Raw genomic sequence first — 23073 nt, forward strand, 5'->3', positions numbered from 1 at the left:
TATTTTCTGGTAGTCTCTCAGAATGCTTAGGGATATTTATCCTTCCTTATGCTATGCAGTGTTGAGATCCTTTTAAGACTGTGAATACTGGAGAACATGCAGCACAAGACAGAATGTCCTTTGAGAGAGGAAAGCAGATTCCACGGTTTTTCAGCAGCTTGTGTTTTACTTACAATGATTGATAACCCTTTTCACTTTGTAGCACTTCCCAGAGCATCTCATAACACTTCATAAACATTAAAGCTCAGAATAAACCAATAAGGTGGGTGTGTAGTCTTGACTACTTTACAGGTGGACAATTGAAAGGTTATTTGCCCAAGGTCATACAGCAAGAGCAGAGTCAGGAACAAGCAAAATTGAATTCTAACTTTTTTCTTCAGTTAAGTGTCCTGAAATGTGTTCAGCTGCTGAATACATCTTGGACAAAACTCACCTATCTGGAGAAAGAACCTGCAGAATCTGGCTTTCAGTTTTCACTATAATATTAACATATGTCTCTGAAAGCCTTTCAAAGGTAAACTACATATGCCTTTTAATACTCAGATCACTAGGGCAAAAATGTGTAATATATAATATCTAATATATAATTTAAGAACTTCAAAAATAAGAGTATGAATAAAATTGAGTTACACAGTTGATACGAACAAGAAGAGAAACTGAAATGTTCACAAATGCTTCATTAAATCAGTGTAAATTCAGAACTTCTCAATTTCACAGAGATATTTGCAGATAACAATGCAGGTGAAAAATAGGTTACAATAAAGCTTTGTTTTCCAATCCAGCTACGGTTAATTCGATGCCTCCACATTGCAAGCCCTGTTTGGGGCAGATACAGCCAGTTTCTGATTCAGAAGATTAGGTTATGCTAAAGCCTCTTATGGTGGCGTGTGCTGGAGATTCTCCCCCTGTTATAGATAGTCCTTGCAGTGGATTGTAAGGCTGCAGTGCCGTGTTATCCCCATGGATAGCATCTAAGTGTGAGCTGATGCAGGCCTCTCTCACCTGCCCTTATCACATGATGTCATCTGCCCCCTTTACTCAGATTGACAATTTTACATCCAGAGCAACATAGAGTTCTGTGGGCCAGACTGCTGTTAATCACTGAGCTGGTCCAGCTTTCTTAAACAACACAATCACTAGATCTAATTAGATGAGAGGGTAATGCATGGTGGTACAAAGGACTTTGAAAGAGAAAACATGATAACCTCTCTGTTTCATCAGATATAAGCAGCCACTGCTGTTAGGGTCTCCCAGGCAATACAGCAAGAAACAATTATTGGCTGACTTAAATGTTATTATGAATGGGTAAGTTGTAAATTAGCTGTAAATGTTCTTGGACAGAGGTTTTTATATAAAAGAGACAGTTTTTACCTAAAGAGTATGTAATGATGCTTCCTGTGCTTATGAATTTGAGTCTGACCAAAGGTTCTTGAAAGGGGAGAAAAGGGAAGGATAGTTGAGGAGAGAGTAGTAGGTCCATGCTGATGTTCAGAATCTTGAAAACATGGTTTGGGGGTTTTGGAATAGAATTGGCAATTGGCAATATCATTATTATGTTAACCTATTTTTCTGTACTATTGCGTAGCACTATTTTTTCAAAACTGCAGTTTCAGCCTTGTTCTTTCTCTCATGTTATCCTTCTCTGTCAACACCTTCCTTCCCTCTGTTTATATAGCTCATATAATATTTTTATTCCCTCAAGAGAGTTTCACATCTCATTATAAATCAATTAGCTAGTTTCATTTTTCTGGCTTGCTTCAACAAAGAGCAAAATTAGGCATTTGAACCCTCTCTTCTTTCCAATTAGCTATATAATCTTCTGTTACCAGGATTCCTTCTGTAGATTTTGTAAGAATAAATTTAATCCACTGCTGTTGCCTTAAGACTATTGAAAAGTTGCTATGTATAAGTAAATTAATGAAGAGAGATTATTCCTTCATGTGCTGACATAAACATTGAGATTATTTAGAATGTACATATGCTAAACTATTACTGATTAAAATCTGTATTTTTTTTTAATCATAGTTTAGGCAATGATGTTAAATTGAAAACTAATTGTTCATATATTATGAAGCACATGCAATGGGGCATAAATATATGTAAGGGTTGCAAAAATATTTTTCTAATTTTAATTTTTTTTCAGAGTTTTCCTAAAAGCAGGAAATAAGCTTGGAAAAGAAATAGAAAAAGTATATTGCAGCATACCTGATATATTTAAAAGATAGATAAAAGCATTCATGGTTTTCCCAAAGGCATTAATTGATCTCTAAAACCTTGCCTTATTTATAAACTTAAGCCACCCCATTTATGATAGCCTTTGGGTGATCATTTTGCAGCCACATCAAAGTGTGTCCTTGAGCTGTATTTTTAGATTTAATGGTCATATTCTGACTTAAAAAACCATTTGTTTAAGTATTGACCTATCGGGCCAGAAATGTGGAGAAGTTGCTTTGCTGTATAAGTTTTTTGTTCTAAGTTAACAGAACTTATCCCTCCTAGTCATTGCATTTGGGTCTTTTTTAGTTCTCCAGAGAAGTGATCCATTAAACCTGTCCTTTAGTAAAACTACTGCTAATCCACATGTGATAAGTAACATTGTCAAAATGTTGCTCTTTAAGTCCTCAAACCCTCCTTCGACTCCTCATATTCTGTGTCCAAACTAGCAGCATATGCAATCACTTCAGGGAAAGAAGCATCCACGGGTCAGTTTGCTTTCCCTACTGAAATGGTTTTCAGGTGCAGGAGCTTCTCTCTAAAGGACAGAATTGTAGCAGTTTCATGACTGGGACAGTAGAACTTTTGAAATACAGAAACCTGTTTGCTGGTTATATTTCTAGTGGTATAGAGGGAAACCCCGTACTCTGAACTTGAAATTCTATGAACAGTTGTGTCCATCGTCTTCAATTTATATTATCTGAAGGCTATAATTTCACAAGTAGAAAGTTTTTTTCTTCCCCCACAGCTAAGGAGAAGGACTTCCTCTCCACCCTTGCAAAGGTACCAGCCGTCAGCATCTGCTTCTAGTCCCACCAGATGAGCTGGGCTGCAGGCAAAACCCTTTAGCATTGGAGAAACTCATCTGAAGGCAATGGCAAGGGGCCACACATTCCAGTGGAAGACCCTTAGGACCCCCAAGCAGCCTGTCCTTTGTGATACTTGTCAAGCTGGTTTGCTCTTGTCAAGGTATAGCCTTGCTAGCTGAATAAGCTGTTTGAAGATATCCCAAGTATTTCTGGAGTTAGGAATTCTATTTTAAACTTTTCTGATGCTGGAAACTCATGGATCTCAATTCAAGGGAAATTCACGATCTTTTTTCAGAACTTGAGAAATTCTGCTTCTTCATCTTGCTATTATTGTCCTATGAGTCTAAGCCAGTCTGCAGGCACCAATCAACAGCATTTCTGTTCATTTCTCTTTGTCTGTGGCTGCCCTTCTGTAGGATTCTGTTTTTGAGAATCTGAGAGGCCAAGCTATGGACACTATTTTTGATCCTAGGTTCTCTTTAGAATCTCTTTTAATAAAGCATGTTTCTGCTCCAGAATTCCTCTGAGAAACCAGGGCATGTTTAACTTGTCTGTCAGACTGTTGAGCTCTCCAGGGTGTGCAACAGTCCTTTAAATAAAAAAAGAGCTATAATTTTCATGAAAAATTAAGTGGTAGCCATAAAATGTGTTGTTGTGGTAGTCCTGATTGCTCTGCAAGGAGGACCTCCCTGCAACTGGAAAAATATCTGCATTTTAATGGAATTACAGGTATCCTTTACCATCAGTTTACCTGGTTTTTCTCAACCTCTTTTGAAATGTGGGTGGGCAGTCAGATGGTCTTAACACACAATATTTGCTGTATGTGTTATTTTGGAGCAGCTATGATTAACATGTCTTTTTCCTCTTGTTGGAATTTCTACTAGAGCAGGAGAAATACATCTGTGAGTGGTCTTGGACACATACCAGTTTCAGATAAATGGATCAGTCAATTTAAATTCTGCATATATAGTTGCCAAACACTATGCATTTGATTTGAACATCAAAGTAAATGCCAGATTTGGATGGAGCTGCATCTTGGTATATGTGAATTACGATAATGAGTCAAACTACTGAATCTCACTGCTCAAAAAAGAACACTCATCATCTGGAACCAAATTCCTTTCTTCTAGAATCTAAAGTCACGAAAAGAGCTGAAGAAGTACATAGCCTTATGCTGCCAGTTGTGACCTGTCTCTGAGCAAGCATTACCTGAGAGGTGGGTGGACAGGCTTAGGAGCATTCTAAAGTGTAGAATGGTGGGAGGTTGGACCCATTATTTAGACCCCTTGAAAACCCTGTGTTTCAGGAGTCCATATTAGCTTTACTTGCAGATGAGTTTCTTGAATATTTCAAACAAGAACTCTGTGTCCCAGGATGAGTGGTGCCTGTATATATTTCAGGTGGAACAAGCTAAAATCAAGATGGAAGTGTTAAGGGTGTTAACATGATCTTCAGCCATGTTCTTGGGATAATTTTTAAGTCTGCAAGGAAGGTGACAACATAACCTATCCCAAAGTTATTTTTTCATTTATGGTAAAGATATGAAGTATTTTAGGGGAGGGTCTTCATTGTAACAGACATTATTCAGGCCATAGGGATTCATTTTGTACCTCTTCCATTGGAGTTGGTTTTTTTAGGAACTTAAATGTCAATTATCACTTTTTAACCATGCTTAACCTCTGCTACTCTTAAAAAGGTTTCTCTTTATTGTTACTTGAATTTGAAAAATGCATTGTGTAAAATATTGCAGCATAAATTAACAGAAGTTACCTGCTTTCGACGACATTTGCATAGATTCAGTGGGAAGAGAGCAGGTAATAGATTATTGAGCAATGTTATTAGACCAGGAAAATGCTTAATTTGGGAGTAAGCTATACAGACATTCTGTCTTGTGGGTGCTGTTCAAGGTAACAACTTTTAGAATTGTGTTTCATGCAATGAAGCACAAAGAAAACCCCTGAATTTTTCTATTTTACAGTCTTGTACATTAGATGATAATGTAATGATTTTGAGAGTTAGGTGGATGCAGAGAATTGGGTAACTTATATAATATGTAGAAATGTTTCAAATTATTTCTTTAATTAGATTAGAAAAATATTATCAGCACTACGGTTTTTTATTTGTTAGTAAGATCATCTGCAATAAATCCTTGTTCAGGATCACAAGGAAGAAAAATTATTCATCATGTAAATAAAGTTCACAAAAGGAGATTTGAAATATAATCAATTGATCCTGAAAACTATTTGAGATGTAACTAATTTCGTCTCTGCTAAGTTGCCCAAACCCTGTTACTAATTTAAATTGACATCGGAGCAAGTTGCAATGCTTACCTTTTCATAACATTTCCTAATATATATCTATACTGTGCAAAACAGAGTAAGAGTCATGCCTTGTCCTGAGAAACTTACACTTTAAACAGAGATAAAGAAAATGAATAAAGAGAAGTAATTACCAGAAAGAGGTGAAATCTCATAACACTGATGATACACTTGTTCAGTGCCATTACAAATTGTAGCTAAGGTTTTTGCTCCATAATCTCATAGATCAATTTTTAAAATAAATGCAGTGAATGGAAAAGAAAAATAGTAATGATGATCTGTGCTAAAGTTGGATATACAAGTCCCTTTATATGGTTTTTTTGGGAGTTCTCTTATTCTCTTCCATGGTGGTTGGTTTTTTGGTGGGTTTTTTTTGTTTTGTTTTTTGTTTTTTAGGTTTTTTTTTTGTTTGCTTTCAGTCTTAAATATCATGCAGAATTAAAGCAGTTCATGATCAGTTAAAATTTCAAATATTTAAGACAGCAGTTTTTAAGATTAACTGTTTTCCATTTACTGACTGTTACTTGGAACCAAAAGAATCTTGTATTTTTGTAAGCATAGTAAGCTGCACTGTTTTTCTTTAAACTTTAGGGTATGAATTATATTCCTATAATGACAGCTGCAGGGTGGAATGTTTTAACACACTGGAGTGAGATATATCTTGGACACATTCTTGGTACCTTAAGTTCAACATGCTCCATATGGTGCCACTGAGCCAGTGATTTTGAAGAAAACAGTTAAAGACTGCTGAAACAGCGTAAAATACAAATTAGTCTTTGCTATATAAGTAAAAAAATTCACTGTCAATCTTTTCAGCTTCCTGCATGAATACTTCCAGCAACTTTCAGTAGTAGTCCCCATGTTTTAAAACAACTGTTGAATTTTAGCAGAACAGAGTGAAAGCTTGTGGGCTAAGAATACATTAACTGAATTATGCCTAACTCTTATGCAGGGGAGCAAAGGGAAAGGAGATTGGGCTTCCCTGCTTTTCCACATTAGTTTTTAATGTGACAGCAGGGTTTGTGTGATGCAAGATCTGTGAGAAATAGCTGGCTCTTTGGTAATTTGGTCCTCTGTCAGCACAAGAGCACCATGAAGGAAGGAGTTATGTGTTGGGGAGGTGTCTCAGTCCTACTCTTGAGGCTACTAATGATACAGTATCCTGTAGTAAAACTACAGAATAACTATTGTTGCTACTAAATATTTTAGTGTTTGGAGAAATAAATTAGCTGGGAATTACATTTTCAGAACACTGGACTTTTTTCGTTTATGTTTTCATTCGTAGTATCAAGACCAGCAGGAGTTAATGTATGAGTAACTTGCTTGTCTTTTACCTTAGTTTAATTCATTTTTTTTTCAATATCACTCCAACCCTGGGTTTTCGGAATTTCTATTCAAGCTGTGGATTGTAAAATTCTTACAGCAATACTTGAGTTCTTAATACTGAAGTTATCAGTTCATACCCTGATTTTTACTGATATTGACTTGATGTAAATTTTCACCCTGGATTATTATTATTCTTGTCCTTATTACTATTGTTAATTACTAATAGCGTTCTTGTTGTTATCATTGTCATCATCATTGCTTTTTAAAAGTATCATACATTAACTCCAAGAAAAGACCAAGGATTACACAACAGTGCAAAAATTCTATTCTTCTCAAGTGGTACCAACCTTAAATTGTTGTGTATCAGTGTTGACTCATAAGACCAGATTTCCACATGTGACAGAGCATGAGATAAACAGCCACAGCGCACCAGCCTGTTAACCTGTACTTGTGTACCTTCTGGATCAGCAAAACAGCACAATGCAGTGAGAGCACCACTGGTGAATGAAGCTTCTGAGGGAGTGATTTGCAGTTATATTAGTGTGAAGTTGCACATTGCAGCCTGAGTTGATCTAAGAATTTACTGCTGGAGGAATATGGAGATCTTGCTCCCTGTTGTCCCTTTCCAGACTTGTAGTTTCTGTCTCAGGTTCCCTCTGTACAGTGTAGCTAAGGCAGCAGAGACATGGGGGATATTTTAAAGAAAAGAGGATGTGGCTGCATGATTTTTTTTTATTAGGGATGTAGTTAATTAGAGACAGTCCATCTAAAGTAAGAAATCAAAAAACAGTCCTTGAGCTTCTTTCCCATAGATAAATTGTTACAGTCTATAAAATCGTGAGGCAAGGACTGATAACTACCATTTCAGTGATCCCATATCAGAGCTGCCTGCACTGTTTTAGTCCTTCTAGATATAATTAGGTAAAGTCATTGTGAATAGTTTGTGTACAAATTTCCATCTTTGAATATAGCCTGAATGTCAAATTTCAAATGATGATTACTTATGATATTTGGTAAAACCCTTTGGGATACAGCCAGTGAATATCTATGGTAAAGGACCTAGTTGTCAAAGGATTCATAAATAAAGTTCTTGTACACTCAGAAAATATATTGAAAGCAAGTAAGGTTATGATACAGTATATGTCACAGCAAACAGAGGTCAAATATCTGCTTTAAGTGAAAAACAGGACTTAATATTGGCATTAGAGAGATGACCAGAACATCAATGATGCATTAAAGTGGGTGCTTTCTCATCATACAGAAAATGAGCACCTTTTCTCTTTTTTTCTTGCAGCAGCAGGATTCTCTAGTTTAAAAGGGTGTCTGTTGATGTTTGTCCAGTCACTGGGCATACGTTGGTAAATGTTCTGTAAAAGACACATTCAGCTGTACTTCCCTCATCACTGATAGCTGGCTGGCCCTTCCAGTCTCCATGGCCATCCTAATCCATTGGATATGATGATATAATGCAGCTGTCACAGAACACTGTTCTCTTTGTTTCTGAAGTGTAAGGCTTCCAAGCCATACATGTAATGGAACCGGTCGGAACCGGTTCCGACTGGTTTGAACCGATTTCGACCGGTTCCGACCGGTTTGGACCGGTTCCGACCTATCAATGCCTGCGTTCGTTCTGTGCCATGGGCAGACCAGCAGAGTTACAGTCCTGCTCTAAATTGGACGACAACTGTGCTTCCTTTCTCTGGGTATCAGTTCATTGTCACTATGTGTGAGAAGCTTGGGTTAAGCTCCGTGTCAAGCTTGCGCTTTGCTGTTCCAAAACAAGTTTGTGTATGAAAGACATAACAATGGTGTTATATTGCTCTGCTGGGACAAAAGGGGGACCAAACCCTTTTTCTGCACATTACTGCTGCTTTCTGAAGGAGGCACGGTCCAGCCTGTCTTTTACATTCCACATCTCAGCCATTAGTGTATAATTTGAGGAGAGGAGGAAATAAAGAATAAGGGAAAAACTTGAGAAGATCCAGTGGAGCTCTCTGCCTGGAAATGACTGTATTTCCCAGTGATGGAGAAATTGCCTTAGCATTTTATACCCACAACAGCTCAGTCTTGCCTGAGTGCAAACCTGGAAGTGGTTTTCTTTATTCAGGCCAGAAGCCTGTTCATACTTTGCTACTTACAGGCCAATAAATTACTTCTTCAGAAAGTTCCTATTTTGATAAATTGATGTGCTTGTGTGTTTGCACTATATTATGTACGAGGAGCCTTGTCATCTTATTGAAATTATAGGACATTGAGAGATACCAAGTATTTATGGCTAGATTTAACGATTTTAAAGGAAGGAAATTATTGCAGCCCCAGGGCAACAGTAACTTATATAGTGACAACTTATACATGTTTTATGTACCTACTTACTTCAGTGTTTACTACAAAAGTATAGTTACCATAGCAATGACCATGTCACCAGACTTCTTTGCTAGTTCTGAAATGCAAAATACCCAAATGCCACCTGAACTGTGAATATTCTCTGCACAAGTATTGAAAGTAGAAGTTGAGAGTGTCACACACTTTTCTAAACAAACAGGAACACACAGATTTACAGAACGTTTTATGTTGCAAATGGATGTTGGGTTGTTGGCATCCCTAGTACTGTAAATTCTTTGCCACTAAGCTGCAAGAAAAGCTTCACTGGCTCCTATCAGAAGAGACTCCACTAATATATACTTAACCTGTAGACTTCTGTGGAATATTGGTACTTACCTGCAATGCTTCAAGAAAATAATGTGTACTATTCAGGAAGACACTTTATCTGATTATAAGTGTTAACTAAATAAAACTATCCTTTGGATATTTACAGGTTGTTAGTATTATATAAAATAGCATCACAGAAAGTGGTGTGATTTTTACCTGCTGCTTCTTTTATTTTAGAAATGGCAAATTTATGAAGAATTTAGGTGGCAACTTCTAAACCTTGGCATGCAGCTCACTACCCAATAGAATTGAGAAGCCAGGTACTAGATTTCCCAAGTCAGCATTAACCACTGCGCAGTAAAGCATTACCTCAGTATGACTTGTGGGCAAGTAAAAGGTGAAAACTCTTACCACACTTGCAGACCACTGCTTTTCATAGCTAGATTTTTCCATGCGTAGGGATTGTGAGTTAAGTATGGATACTTGAAGAAAAGCAGTTTGCAGGACTGCAGACTTAATCCACCATATCAGTCATTCTTCTTTAATAAAGACTGGTTACAAGGAAACATTAATCTGAACTGAGAAAGCGCATCATTTTAAGCACAACAGTTTTAACTCAGATTTGTGTTGTGTCCACTTGTGGACAAGCTTATGCTGGAACAGAGGTGGGGTTTTTTTCTTGTTTAACTGAGGAGAAGCATGGCACATGAATTACTGAGCAAACATGTCAACACTTGGAGCCAACCTTTAGCAATTTCATGTGAAAATGTGAAAGTAAAATTGATCTACATTCATGTAATGGTTGATCTTTTCTTCCTTGCATTGTGTCGTGTCAGAATTCTCGCAAAGAAAGAATCTCACTTTGCTGGGTAGGGATGTGGACATGGTGCTGTTAGGTATTATTTGTCTGTAGGAGTTTTAGAGAAGAGTAAGGAAATCACTTTAGCTAGGAAGTTTGATCCAACCTCCCTAAGTCCTGGCAGTGAACATGTGGACCAGGTGGTTCAGATTCCAGCTTTATATAGCAGTGCTGTTGTTTAGAGTCTTTAACCTGATCAAAGGACCCCAAAGGAAAATTAAGTCTTAAGTTAGAAAGAAGGAAGGAAGCTTTTTTACACAGCTTCAGTGTTGACTGAGAATTGTGTAAAAGTATCCAAAAAAGCCTCTTTCCTGGTTTTGTAATTCTTAACCATTAAGAAGTAATTTCAGCTACTTCAGTTTTTGTTTGGATTCTTTCCGTTCTCCTATGTTTCTTTCTCAGAAAAAATACCTCAGTGTTTTTATATTTATCTAGGCAGCAAGTGGAATTTACAACTAATCCTTGAAGTGCATAGGTGTACTCTTCAACCAATGACACTTGAACTGACCCAGGACAGGCAACCTGCAAAACTAGATGATTCAATTTGCTGGTGCTTCAAAAGTACCTTCAGCTGTGTGACTGTGCATGAATTACCAGCTCAGCCTCGTAGCTCAGGCAGTTCTGAGACCTCTGTGATGCTCCACTGCCTGCTACAAACATGCCCAGAGACTCACATTGTGCCTGATCCTTGCAGAGCCATCCAGCCACTAATTTCCCAGCTAGCCTTTGGCACTGACCTGTCCATGGGGAAGGTAAGATCTGGCAAATCAATGGACTGTGACCACCCAGCTTTACACTGATGGGCAGGTGTGGGAGGAACTCTGTCCAGAGAGCCCCTCATCCCTGCAGCTGATGGGCTGTGTGATGGATTAGGTCACTCTGTCTATGTCACCTCTTTTACCACATACTGCTTTCATAGTCAGAGGTGTGTTTGTTCCAGCTGTGATGTTAAAAAGTGTAACTCTGTTTACATCTATAGGGAGGGTCTGGCCAGAGCATTATTTATCATTACTGCCAAATACACTCAATATAGACTGAAGCACATGCATCTTGTGTATGGTTGAAAGTGTAGCATACACTCATTGTTGTTGACACTGCAACGGGCTTAGGAATGAATCTGCTTTATTTTCTGGGTAAAGGCTGTCTTTCTCCTGCTAAAATCTGACATCCAGTTCTTGTTCTGCAGCTAGTCAAGTATTGTATTTCTTCTCTGTTCTCTTGCTGGTGCAGCCACCTGGTGTGGGGTGGATTCCATGTGTGTGATGCTCACACACATGCTGCTCTGCTGCCAGGAGCAGAGGACCTAATCTTTTGTGACATGAAAAGAAACTTGCTGGTACAGTACATTACTAAATGCTACAGCCTGACTTCATGAAATGGGAACACCGCAGGGGAATCTGGCAAGGAAGATGTGTTTATGTAACTGAATTGAGTGTTGCAACTGCCATCACTTAGTTCCCTTGGCTGCAGTGAGCAAGTTGTAAGAGAAAAACAATCCAAACAGAGATCTTCAGATGCTAAGGGCAGCTCTAATTACATACAAATAATTAATAAAAATGAAGTGCAATATTGTCAGAAAATACAAATAGCATTAATTTTCTTCCATGATCATGTGTACCAAGATCATTGGTAGGGATGGAAACACTCAGGCTTTTGCACTTTTATTTGAAGTATATATTGTTTGAGTGTCTTCAGCACATTCTGATATCCCAGAGAGATTCATGACACAAGAGTAATTGCATATAACATAAACAAGATCTGCATTAGTTGGCTCTTTTACTCAAAATCCTTTTCCAAGTCCAGATGTGTGATGTGTAAATGTTAGGAGAACAGAGTCCTTATGAAGTAGCTTTATCAAATGCAGCTAGTCTTCCAGCAAAATGGAGAAAATATAAATTAGCACTCAAGACCTTGGTCAAATCTGGTGCATAAAATTTTACGGTTATATTTACGTTCCATATGTGCTTTGGACAAGTGCCATGTTTGTAAAGAACTGCTTCAATATTATTTTTTTAAAGTGACACTTTTAGCACAGTATCCTCTGCAAACTGTTCACTGCTTGCCGTGTAAGCCATCCAGGCTCCAAATAAACTGTTCATTTTCATGGTCTAAACCTGAGATCAAAATGCCTTTTTAGAGCATGGTGATTTTCAAAACATGGCATGGTAGATATCATATGTGGCTTCTTTAAGCACTGTTCAGAAGAGCTGATTAATGTGACTGAAAGAGGAGAATGCATGATATAAAAATCTGACAAGAGGCAAGGAATCAGGAAGTTGTAGTGTACATGTTTGCTAGTGCTGAATATCTGTTCTGACTTGTTTATAACATAATTAGATTTTAGTACATTATGTGAGCACTACATTCCTTGTAGCTCTTTAGAAAAGAAAATAAACCTCAAACCAAGGAGATTCTACAAATTTGTGCCACTTTTCAGAGGCCTCAGCCTATTTTTTCTTCATTTCCCTAAATCCATAAATAACTGTCTTTAAAAGAAAAAAAACTCCAATGCAGCATCTGGTGTGCTGTTATTGCCACTACTTCTGTTCTGAGAGTATAGCACTACTGCTTTAGAATGTTCTCATTCACTTGTTATCTGGTATTTGGCCAAAAAATTTATTACCAATGTAAGAGAAAGAAGTAAATTTCTAGAGCCCAAATCAGAATGCAGTCTGAGCAAAAGAACAGCACTGAGCTGACCCTAGAGCTCTTTTCAAATTTTGCATAAAATGGAAGAGACACAGCATCTTGGAAAAAAATCACAGGAATCCTTTGTGTTGGAAAGTGTGAGTCAAACTAAATAGCTTGAAATAACTTCTGTTATATTTAAACACAAATGTAATGCTAGTGGCAGAGGAAAAAATAGATTATTTATACTTTGAAACACTCAGAGGTGTAAGAAATCTGCAGTGAAGGGCTTGAGCAAGTACATAGCTAAAAATAACCTGTCCAAAACTGAATTACTACTACTATTACTATGACTACTAATTTCAGCTTCAGAATAATTTGTAGTCTTCCACTTGTCATGTGTAAAATAAGAAAGGTATCAGGTGCAATTGCAGGTTCATTTGCTTACATCTACTAAGCATATAGAACTGGTTAACAAATATATAAATGTATACTCAAATTTAATGTCAATCTGTTATCTCAGTAATTAAAGAATAGTTGGGAGACAAATCCTAAAATAAATGTAGCGTTTTGAAGTAATAGAATTAGAGGTGAAATGGTAGCTGTTCTGAAATGTAGCTGAGGCATAAAAAAAAATTTCCTTGAGTCTGGAAGTATGTGGAGAATGCACATATGGTAGAATCAGAAATGGTAATTTTTTTGTATCATTCTGTACCAAGTTTATAAAACTTTATTGATTGAAAACTATTATAGATTTTTGTGATCCTTTAGAATATACAGTTGGTGGCACTAAGATGGTGTCCTTGCTTAACAGAGATTTAGAGAACTGTTCTTGTAAAAATAGCACAGTTGAAACTCAGAATTTTCTTTTATTCAGATGTTGACCAAATCTTTCATTTCTCTGTGTGGACTGAGTCCAAATTTTATTTTTCAGCTTGGCTTTAAAAGTTATTTATGTGAGTTTATGAACATAGCAAATTGTACAACTTCAGTCAGTATGCTGAAAGAAAAATGTATTTATAATTTAATGTTTTATAACTAGTGAATATATCAAATGATACCTTGAAGGGGGAACGGATAATAAGTCATTGCAACTATATTAACAAGGTAAAATAACTTCATAGTAACAAAAATATCTATCAGTACTATTTAATATGAATGATGCTATAACCAGTGTATCTCAAATCATAGCTGTAGGTCTTCATAACCTTCCAGTGCTCAGAAAAGGTGAGGGTGCCAATAAATTGTTATATTTTACTGGATGGGATTCCATTGCAGACACCTTGTTTTTCCCTAGCTGGAAGTCTAGTGAATATAATTGCTTATTAAAACCACTAATTTAACAAGGAAGGGCTTGGAAAATGAGTGCATATGGAAACCTGAAACAGGAAGTTTTAGATAGGGAGATCACATTTGTTTTGTCATGATCTAGATATGCATTTGTAAAAGTCATGTATGTGTATGTATATGTGTGTACATAAGGTTGGTTTAACAGGGAAGCAAATACCCTGCAGGCAAAACCTGTGAATTCAGCATATCAATATTACTGCTGCATACCCAGTGCATCTTGGGGCAAATGGTCACACTGAAAGAAAGGGATCTGCATACAGTTATCCATTGAGTAATCCATTGCTAAACTATGCACTTTTGACAAGTAAGTTGTTTTCATAATTATGTTGTTATGTATTAGGTGAAAGATTACTGATCTTCAATGCAGGAATGTAATTTTCCATAATTACAATATCTGTTTTTTTTCTATAGGAATTAATGCATACTTATACACTATTTTATTATTTAATTATTTTTACCTCTTAGTTTTTGTAATTTTCTTTTTTTATTCCTTTTTTCTTAAGTGTGGTGTCTTAAAAGTAGAATGGAATGCTCACTATGCTCGTAGTTTCATTTGTCATAGGAATTCTGAACCCCGCTTCCTCAAGAAAAATCACAGTATAATATCAAGTTTCAAAGACCTTGACAGAGGGAAGAAATGGCTTGATGGGAATCTCATGAAGTTCAGCAAATGGAAATGGAAGGTCATCTTACCTAGGGAGGAATGGTAGTCCCAGGACAGGCTGGAAACCACTTGGGTAGAAAGCAGCTTTGCAAAAGAGGACCTCAGAATTTCAGTGGAAAAAAAGGATGTGAGGCAGGGATGTGGCTGCACAAGAAGGAAGGAAGAGCTCAGCACCACAGGCTGCCTTAGGAAGGGCATTGCCAGCAGGTGGAGGGGCAGAGGTTGTGCCTCCCCTCTGCTCAGCCCTGAGATGTGTCTGCAGTGCTGGGTCCAGTTCTGGGCTCGTGGCGTGAGAAGGACAGGGATTTACTGGAGTGGTGCCACCAAAGGGCCACAAAGATGAGTGAGGGCTGGAGCATCTGTTGTATGAGGAGGGGAGAGTGAGGGTCTGAAGAAGAGGAGGTCAGGGACATGTTATCAAGGCACCCTAACAAGAGGTAGTAAATAAAATGGAGGCAGGCTCTTTGCAGCGGTGGGAGATGACACAAAGAGGGACAACAGACACACATTCAGCTACTGGAGATTTCATTTAAGCATAAGAAAAAATCTCTACTGTGATGGTGGTCAAGTGTTGAAACAGATTTTCCAGAAAGGCTGTGGAGACTCCATCCTTGGAAATATTCAAAACTTGGGGGTCCTGGGCAGCCTGCTTTAGCTGACCCTGCTTGAGGAATGGGGTTGGACTCTGGAGATAATGTGCAGAGGTCCCTCCTAAACTCAACCACTGCGTGTCTTTTTAATACCATTTTAAAATATTTTGGAATCATATCCCTTTAATTTCATTATTTGACTATTCTTTTGATCTCTGATCTGTTTGAGCCTGTCTCAAGTTCTGAATGGCTTCTAATAGAAAAATAAACTTTACCAAACTCCCTCATCCATAAATACTTAATGGTCAAAAGCAGTTAAATTCTAACTTCTATGGATTTTTTAAAAAATTGATCCAAGAAATTAGCAACTTGTCCAAAATGATAAATAGTGCCTTAGTCACATCTGGAATTAGAACTTGTGTTCTTCACTCAGGACCACAGTGATCTAACTGTGGTCAGATTGAAATGTTGTTTTTCTGTGCAATGACCATGTTGTGAGAGAGCGCTGCTGCTACAGACTGAGAACTAGGTTTTTCCTTCCATAAAGTAGCTACAGTTAGCTAAAATTGAAAATTTCAGAAAACAAAATTCATCTTGAGTATTCGTATCTTGAATACAGATAAATACATCATTGAATTTGCATTAAACAGCACAAGAAACTCCAGTAAGAATCTTAAAGTCAAGTGGGTTTGAAATTCATTGAAAGTGTAAAATATGTCATTTCAAGATCAATTTAAAAGATATTGTTGTTGCTGAAGATTGCAGTGAGCAACTTTATTTTTTTGCCAGAGTTAGCCAGCAAAGCAAGCCCAGCACATGAAGAGTGTGACACAATGATTGCTTTTTACAGAGTTCCCAATGCCACAGCCTCAGTTATAATTCTAAATGGTTGTGCATGACATCACACTAAACAAAGTATATAAAACAACTGAATTTTACTGCTAAAAATACATTAACCTTTTAGCAGGACTAGAGAGAATCCTGCTAGATCCTAGCACTTTTAGCAGAGTGTCTGATTATTCTCTTCATCTGAAATTGCTAGATGAGAATATCTAGTCTGATTTCAGGCTAGTTTAAGTGGTTACAATCACAGAAGGCCTCATTGAAAATGATGCAAGCTTTTATTTCTGTTTGTCACCCTCCAGCCAGAAAGGTAGCACTGGGAGCATTCAGTGAGCAGAATTAAAGACTTCAAAAGACCCCACACATCTTCTATTTTTATATTCAAATAAAACTCTTATATTCTAGGTATTGATATTTTTGTTTTCATTTTTGTTATGTTCTCCTGATTTAATCATATTTAAGGAAGGGGTGTCTTTTTTCCTTCTTTCTCACTTCTGATGATGATGCATTTATTTTTAACGTAGAAACAGACATATTTGTATAGAGAAATGATGTAAACAAGTATTGTTCACTAATTTGATGCTTGTAATGTGTGAGGAGAGAGCCACATACAGAGTCATAAGAAGTTCAGTTCTTTAGGTAAGGATGTAAGATAGAGATGTAAGTAATAGCACTTTATCCATCATAAAATTTCAAAATGGCTCAGAGGCACATCCCTGCTGCAGCCGTTGCAGACCCTGTAATGGCATTAAGCTCTGACTCAGGGTGATTCTTTCCACAGAAGATTCTGGCAGGAACTGTAGTTCTGGTAGTAACCTGAATAGGAGGATAAATAGCTTGAATATTAATGAATTGTACGTGATGCAAACACTCCAGGGTGAACCCAAGCAGGACAGGAAATATGTTTCTTTCTCAATTCTTTTCACACTAGGCTTTTTCAGACAAAAACCTCTGGTACTCTGCCAGAACCCCCTCTGAACACTACAACTTTAACCCCATATGGTATTTATACTTATTCTGATTATTCACTTGAACTGATTCTTATTATTTTATATTTTCAGCTGCTGGGTGAAGGCAGTGTACATATATTTGCCAGTGTCTTTAGTATTTCTGGAGCAAGCTGAAATGTTTTTTTAAGATATGATATGAATTCTCACTATCTATCCTTCATGGAAAAAAATAAAATTGAGGTCTAGTACTGCTCATAAGAAAAAGAAAGTGGGGTAAAAAACCCCTCAGTGTTCCTTTATGATAATCTGCCCATCCAATTGATGCCAGCTGCGTTTTTTCCAGTAATATCCAGGGAGGGGTGGATACTTGCTGGTTCTCAGTGTTGATTCTCAAGCTGTGTGTGGGGTCTGTCCATTCTCTGATCACTTTCACTGACCTTCTCTGAAACATGAACAGATTTACACTACTAACTGAATCAAGGATTAGGCCTCTGTGTTGTCAAACAAAAATAATACTGAAACATTACATCCGTGTAGCACATCCCCACGTGTATCGCAAACTTTCCCAGCTGTAGCAGAATTTCACCATGTGTTTCAGAAAATATCCTGTGTGGTTCTTTTGTCTCTCTGTGTGTATGTATATGAATCTGTTACTTTCCTAGAATTGGGACAGGGAATAAAATCAGATTTACCTTAGTCTGGCTTTGTGAACCATATACAGGAAAAAGGGGTATAAAGACAGGTCACAGTGCTGCATGTTCATGGGCTGCATTAAATGCCTGATGATTTTATAGAACACCCCACCAACTCTGCTTTGAAGTTTGTTAATGTATTTATGACATCTTTGTTATAATTCAAAGGCGGCAATTGAAAATCCATTGTCCTCTCTGTGCCTTAAGTCCCATTTCCAGGGTCACATTTAGTATAAACTGGCCTGCAGCTGGAAGAGTAGAAAACATGGCATGGCACAGCTCACAAGGTCTCTTTCTTAAAAACTAGTTCATCTCCCGCACTGTGACAAGTTTTTTAGGAAGGAAATACCAAAAGGAGGGCACATGTTAATTCATTCCTGATTACTTATCTTCCAAGAAAATAAGAAGGGAGATTTTAACAAAAGAGAGTATCATTTTTTTTTGGCTTATACTCAGATTTACAGGGCACAACAGATGCCACTGAAAACAGAGGTTCTCAGTACCTATGATGTATATTAAAAAAGGGTATAGCTCTAAAAACACAGAATTGTATAAGAAACCTCTTTGTTAGGGAATGGGGAAGATGGTAGAAGGGACAGATAGATAGAAGGACAAATGTGCCTACTTAAGGGACGGTAAACTACAAGTCTTAGTAATTACATTACAATAAAGACTCATGTCTATAGTGCAGAGAGACAAATGATACTTTTTTTTTGTTTTTTTGTTTTGTTAGGTTTTGGTTTTTTGTTTTGCAAGTCTGCTGTCCTTTAGGAAATCTTGTATAAAAGTGTCTGTTTCAGAAATATGAAACTTCAGCATCTATCTCTAAGAAAGAAGATTATCACTCTAAGCCAACCTTGATCATTTGAGTCTGTCTTCTACAGAATGAAGTTGTGGATATCAGTGGGCATCACTTCTACAAAAATCTTCCCTATATCTTCATTTGTTTATTTCAGTTGTCACCCATTCCTTTTAGAAAACAGGGTTTTAATGTTGGAGTTGTGAAAGTAACTTTGTTGCCACAAACAGTACAATCTGTAGGAAAGCAAGAGAGGATGCAAAGAACACAACTTTACACCCGCATTGGAGGTGAACTCAGGAGTGGGATGAATGGTAGTAAATGATTATACTGAAAAAAAAGGGAATTACCTGAGCGAGAAAATCATAGCATTCAGGGTCTTCAAGGGAACAATGTAAATAGAAGAAAACTAACAATCCGTACTTCTGAAATGTAAAAAAGGAAGAAAATGTTTAAGAGTAATTTTTAGAAGATTTTAGCAGTCTAGAAAGGCTTATAAGGTACAGTGTTAGAAGTACTATTCAAATGACAATCAAACATGGTTGTTACCAATAGGAATTGTCCCATCAAACAGACACAAAGTATATGGTCCTCGTGGTCATTTATTATTTCTCATTGAGTGAGTTACTTTTTTATTTCTTTTTGTTGTCATGCACTCTGCTCTGCTCTGGGCTGCAAGGAGCTTCCTCTGCAGTTCCACATGGTCTGTGTGAGTGCAGGCTTGAGGCTGCATTGATTCACGGGCTGAGCCCTCTGCGTCACAGACTGGCTGTGCAGAGAAAAGAGGATGGTATTCCTGGAAATGTGAATAGGGTATATTTTGGGCAAGTCAGGAAGTTCACAGTTAATGAAGTAGGAACTCCCTCAAAACTTGTCAGTAATCTCCCAATTTAAAACAGCAAATCCAGGGGGTAGTACTGTAATATGTGAGTTGAGGTTATTCTGTGAGATGTTTTCCCTACCAAGAAGGATGGCAGGGGAGGGATTATCTTCAGCATCCCCTGCATTTGCTTTTTTGTGCAATTATGGGAAATGCATTCAGTGTGCAAGGGTATCATTGCTGTCCTGCTGTTTTATCATTTCTTTATGAGATAATGTTGATTTCGGCAATGAAATGCAAATTTAGTTTTCAGTGCTCCTTTTTTTCCATACAAAGGTTAAAATGCATATTGTACATAATAATGTTGCTGGTGTTTTTGAAACAGCCTTTGTCAGCTAATTTTGGCAATACGTGGTTTCAAATGCTGTTCAGTGCAATTGTGTGAGTTTTATGTTGGCCTACATAAATTAATTTTAACCCACTATGCATATTGTTACCATTTTGGCTGTAATTTGATCAAGTAATCATAAAACCTTGGTACCAACAAAAAAAATTTTGGATGTGCCAAGAATATTCAATATATGATGGGCCTTCTGTGTCTCACGGCAAACTGAACATGCAATTATCGAAGTTGAGCCATTTTAACTCTATAATCATAAAAGTATTCTAACACAGGGGGCTAGCATAGGATTATATGTTACTCCTAGGATTGCAGAGGCTGATGGATTCTGTGTTTGGAGGGTATGTTTCTATTTACTTATAAACAAATAGTTTGTACTGGCTGTGATAAAAGGGCTCAGGATTTTAACAAGTCCTGTTAAAATTAGCCTGTGTGTAGATTGTAAACAGTTCTTTTACTGAGTGCTGGGGCTCAGACAGCAATAAAATACATGCAAGAATGGAAAAAGTTTTCAGCTGGGGCTCCAACAGCAGTAGAATACATGCAAGAATGGAAATAGTTTTCAGCTAGCAAGCAAATTCTAACATAACAGCAAGGCCAGCACTACGGAAGTTGTCTTTTTTATTGTTATCTCCTTAATTAATCTCACTTTCCTGTGTAAACTGCTCACTATTGTGTAAAGAGAAGGGTGTGTGTTAACTTTGGTGACATTGTGTTACTCCCATTAAGTGGCATTGCACACAGGTTTCGTCAGCTTGAGTGTACTTAGGATTTTTTTTCCCCCAAACAGCATGAGCCAAATGACATTTCACAACTAAAAACAAATCTCATTTCTACTTTAGATGGTGCAACAATAAGTTTGTTGTCACAGTTAGTAAAAAGGCTATATTGAAAAAGGAGTGTGAATTTTTAATATATTTAGTATGAAACAGTGATAAGGTGGGGAGAGGGTTTATGAAATGTTCTGTAGGCAGTAACAGAAACAGCTCTGAAAATGCTGAGTTGGAATAATGAATGAATAATGTGTAAAGTTTATCAAAACTGAAAGAAGTCCTGATGTGAAATGAAGCCTCCTAAGAAAATTCTGTTCTGTCGCTGTTTTGCTCTGCTGTTGTCGCATGTCACGCATGAATGAAAATGCTGCATTCTCTGGGGAGCGGTAAAGCTTCTGTGTGGGTTGTTTATTTCCTTAATCCCTCCTTCTTCGTGATTTTCAGTGTCAGATATAAAATGGAAAGCCTGTAAATATAGTGATTATCATACTGATTATCACCTGCACCAGGGAACGCCCCGGCTGGCCGCTGTAACCCAAGCAGTCTCCACATGTTACATCCACTTAGACTTTAACCTGACTACTTTATTAGAGACGTGAAGCTCAGTATGAGGTGCCCTAGGGCTGCACAGATGGGTTCTGCTTGTTTCCTGTTCTCACTGTTATTGTGAATAGATACTAAAAGGTTCTCGTCGCTTTTATCTGGTTAATTTACTTTGAACTGTCCCTGGCAATCAGAGCCTGCCTCACATTTCTCAGTGTTTCACAAGCACTAAACTCTACAGTCCAAATGTGTGTTTTGAGCTTTATTTTTTTTTTTTTTTACTGGAAAGGCCTTAATTCTTAAAGGGATCTTGTTCTGAGAGAGGCTGGTTTGTAGAGGACTGTAAGCACAATCCTTACTGAAATAAGCTGCTCAGGAGTCATTCTGAGGTTCAGTTGATAGGAGAGAAGAAAATTAAGATTGCTGTTGTTCTTTGGCATGCTCAGGCACCCTTAGATTAGAGGTCAACTGCAGGAAAATCTATGATTTTATGCTGGCTGCCATTATTCATGTAGCTGGGCAGCAGACCAGGCTAAAAGATGACGCTCTTACAGGAGAATCTGAAGATGAGATGCTTTTTAACAAATGTGCAATCATTTATCCTTTCTTGTGGAAGGGCCAGGTCTTCCAAAACACATGTGCTATGCATGGGTGCCCTAGTACAGAAAATTAAGATGAATTCTCTGAAAGTCTCCCACACAAGAAAGCACCACTTCACTGGAACAGTTTTTATTTCATGTACCGGTGTCCAATTTCCTGGCCAGACAATAGTTTAACACAGATGTTAATGTCCTGCTGTATTGGGATTTTAAAGAAATCCCTTAGGACAGATCAGTGTAACTTCCGATTTCAATTGCATGACCAAAAACCTGAGGTTAAAGAAATTATTTGGCTAGAAGACATAATTTTTAGTCAATTTCTTGTTCTCTTCCCCCTTATCGCTCCCTTATTTCTCCTATTTTATTTTTTTCTTCTGTGTCACGGTCCCATTTGAGGCTTTCTTGATTGTGTTGCAGTTCATTGTAAGTGCATCACTACAGAGTGGAAGCTTGCAAGGCTCCTTTTTTCATATGAGCATAGGCTTTGTTAATCACATGCTGGTTTAGGAAAACACTGCATGATATCTTTGAACCCTACACTCCTTCTTGACAGCCAGGCTAGCAAATGTCATTGACTGTGTGATGTACAAGAAGGGATTCAATTGTAAGTAAATTGTCAAAGTGGCTAACCTTGCCCGCACCCAATTGTCAGGACCATGATTCAGTTTTTCTGTCAACATCAGCTAAGGGTAACCCGGTCAGCCTTATGTTTCTGCAGTGAAGCAGCCTGAGGAGTTGTGCTTTTCAGCTTATCACATTTTATTAACCTCAACTTTCTGTTGTTATAATCAATTGTACCCACTTCAAATTCTTCTATTGCCCCCAAATTGACGGATCATGTAGGTCCACAACTGTGTGTTTTCTGAAGCACTAAAACCCCTCGTAGGCACACTGGATTGGTTTGGTACAGTATTCATTTCTGTTTACTTAGATCAACTCACCATTTTGGCTCTAGATTATCCCTCTATTAATATTACTTGGCAAAGATAATCTGGAAGAATGCAAGTTAAAACATAAAGACTTCAAGGGTTTTCTGCAGTATTTCCAATGTTAAGATAGAAAGTAAGTAAGGGAAGAACATTGCTATTGTCTTCCATTTCCTTGCTTTTATTTCAAAACAGATTTTTAGTTGCACCTATTAATATAAATAAGACATGAGGACATACTGATACCATGATGTTTCCTCTGTTCTTTCAGGAAAAGAACATAGTTAAATTGCTTAAAGCAGTGATTAAGACATCAGAATA

At 37.5% G+C, this 23073-nt stretch overlaps 1 protein-coding gene across 2 annotated transcripts in view; it reads left to right on the forward strand.

Annotated features, from left to right (window-relative positions):
- The window catches only part of ADK (adenosine kinase), a 269560-nt gene that overhangs the window by 199492 nt on the left and 46995 nt on the right, over positions 1-23073 (forward strand). The window lies entirely within an intron of this gene.

The sequence above is a fragment of the Molothrus ater genome, chromosome 8, assembly GCF_012460135.2.
Source record: "Molothrus ater isolate BHLD 08-10-18 breed brown headed cowbird chromosome 8, BPBGC_Mater_1.1, whole genome shotgun sequence".
In the NCBI taxonomy this organism is placed as follows: Eukaryota; Metazoa; Chordata; class Aves; order Passeriformes; family Icteridae; genus Molothrus; species Molothrus ater.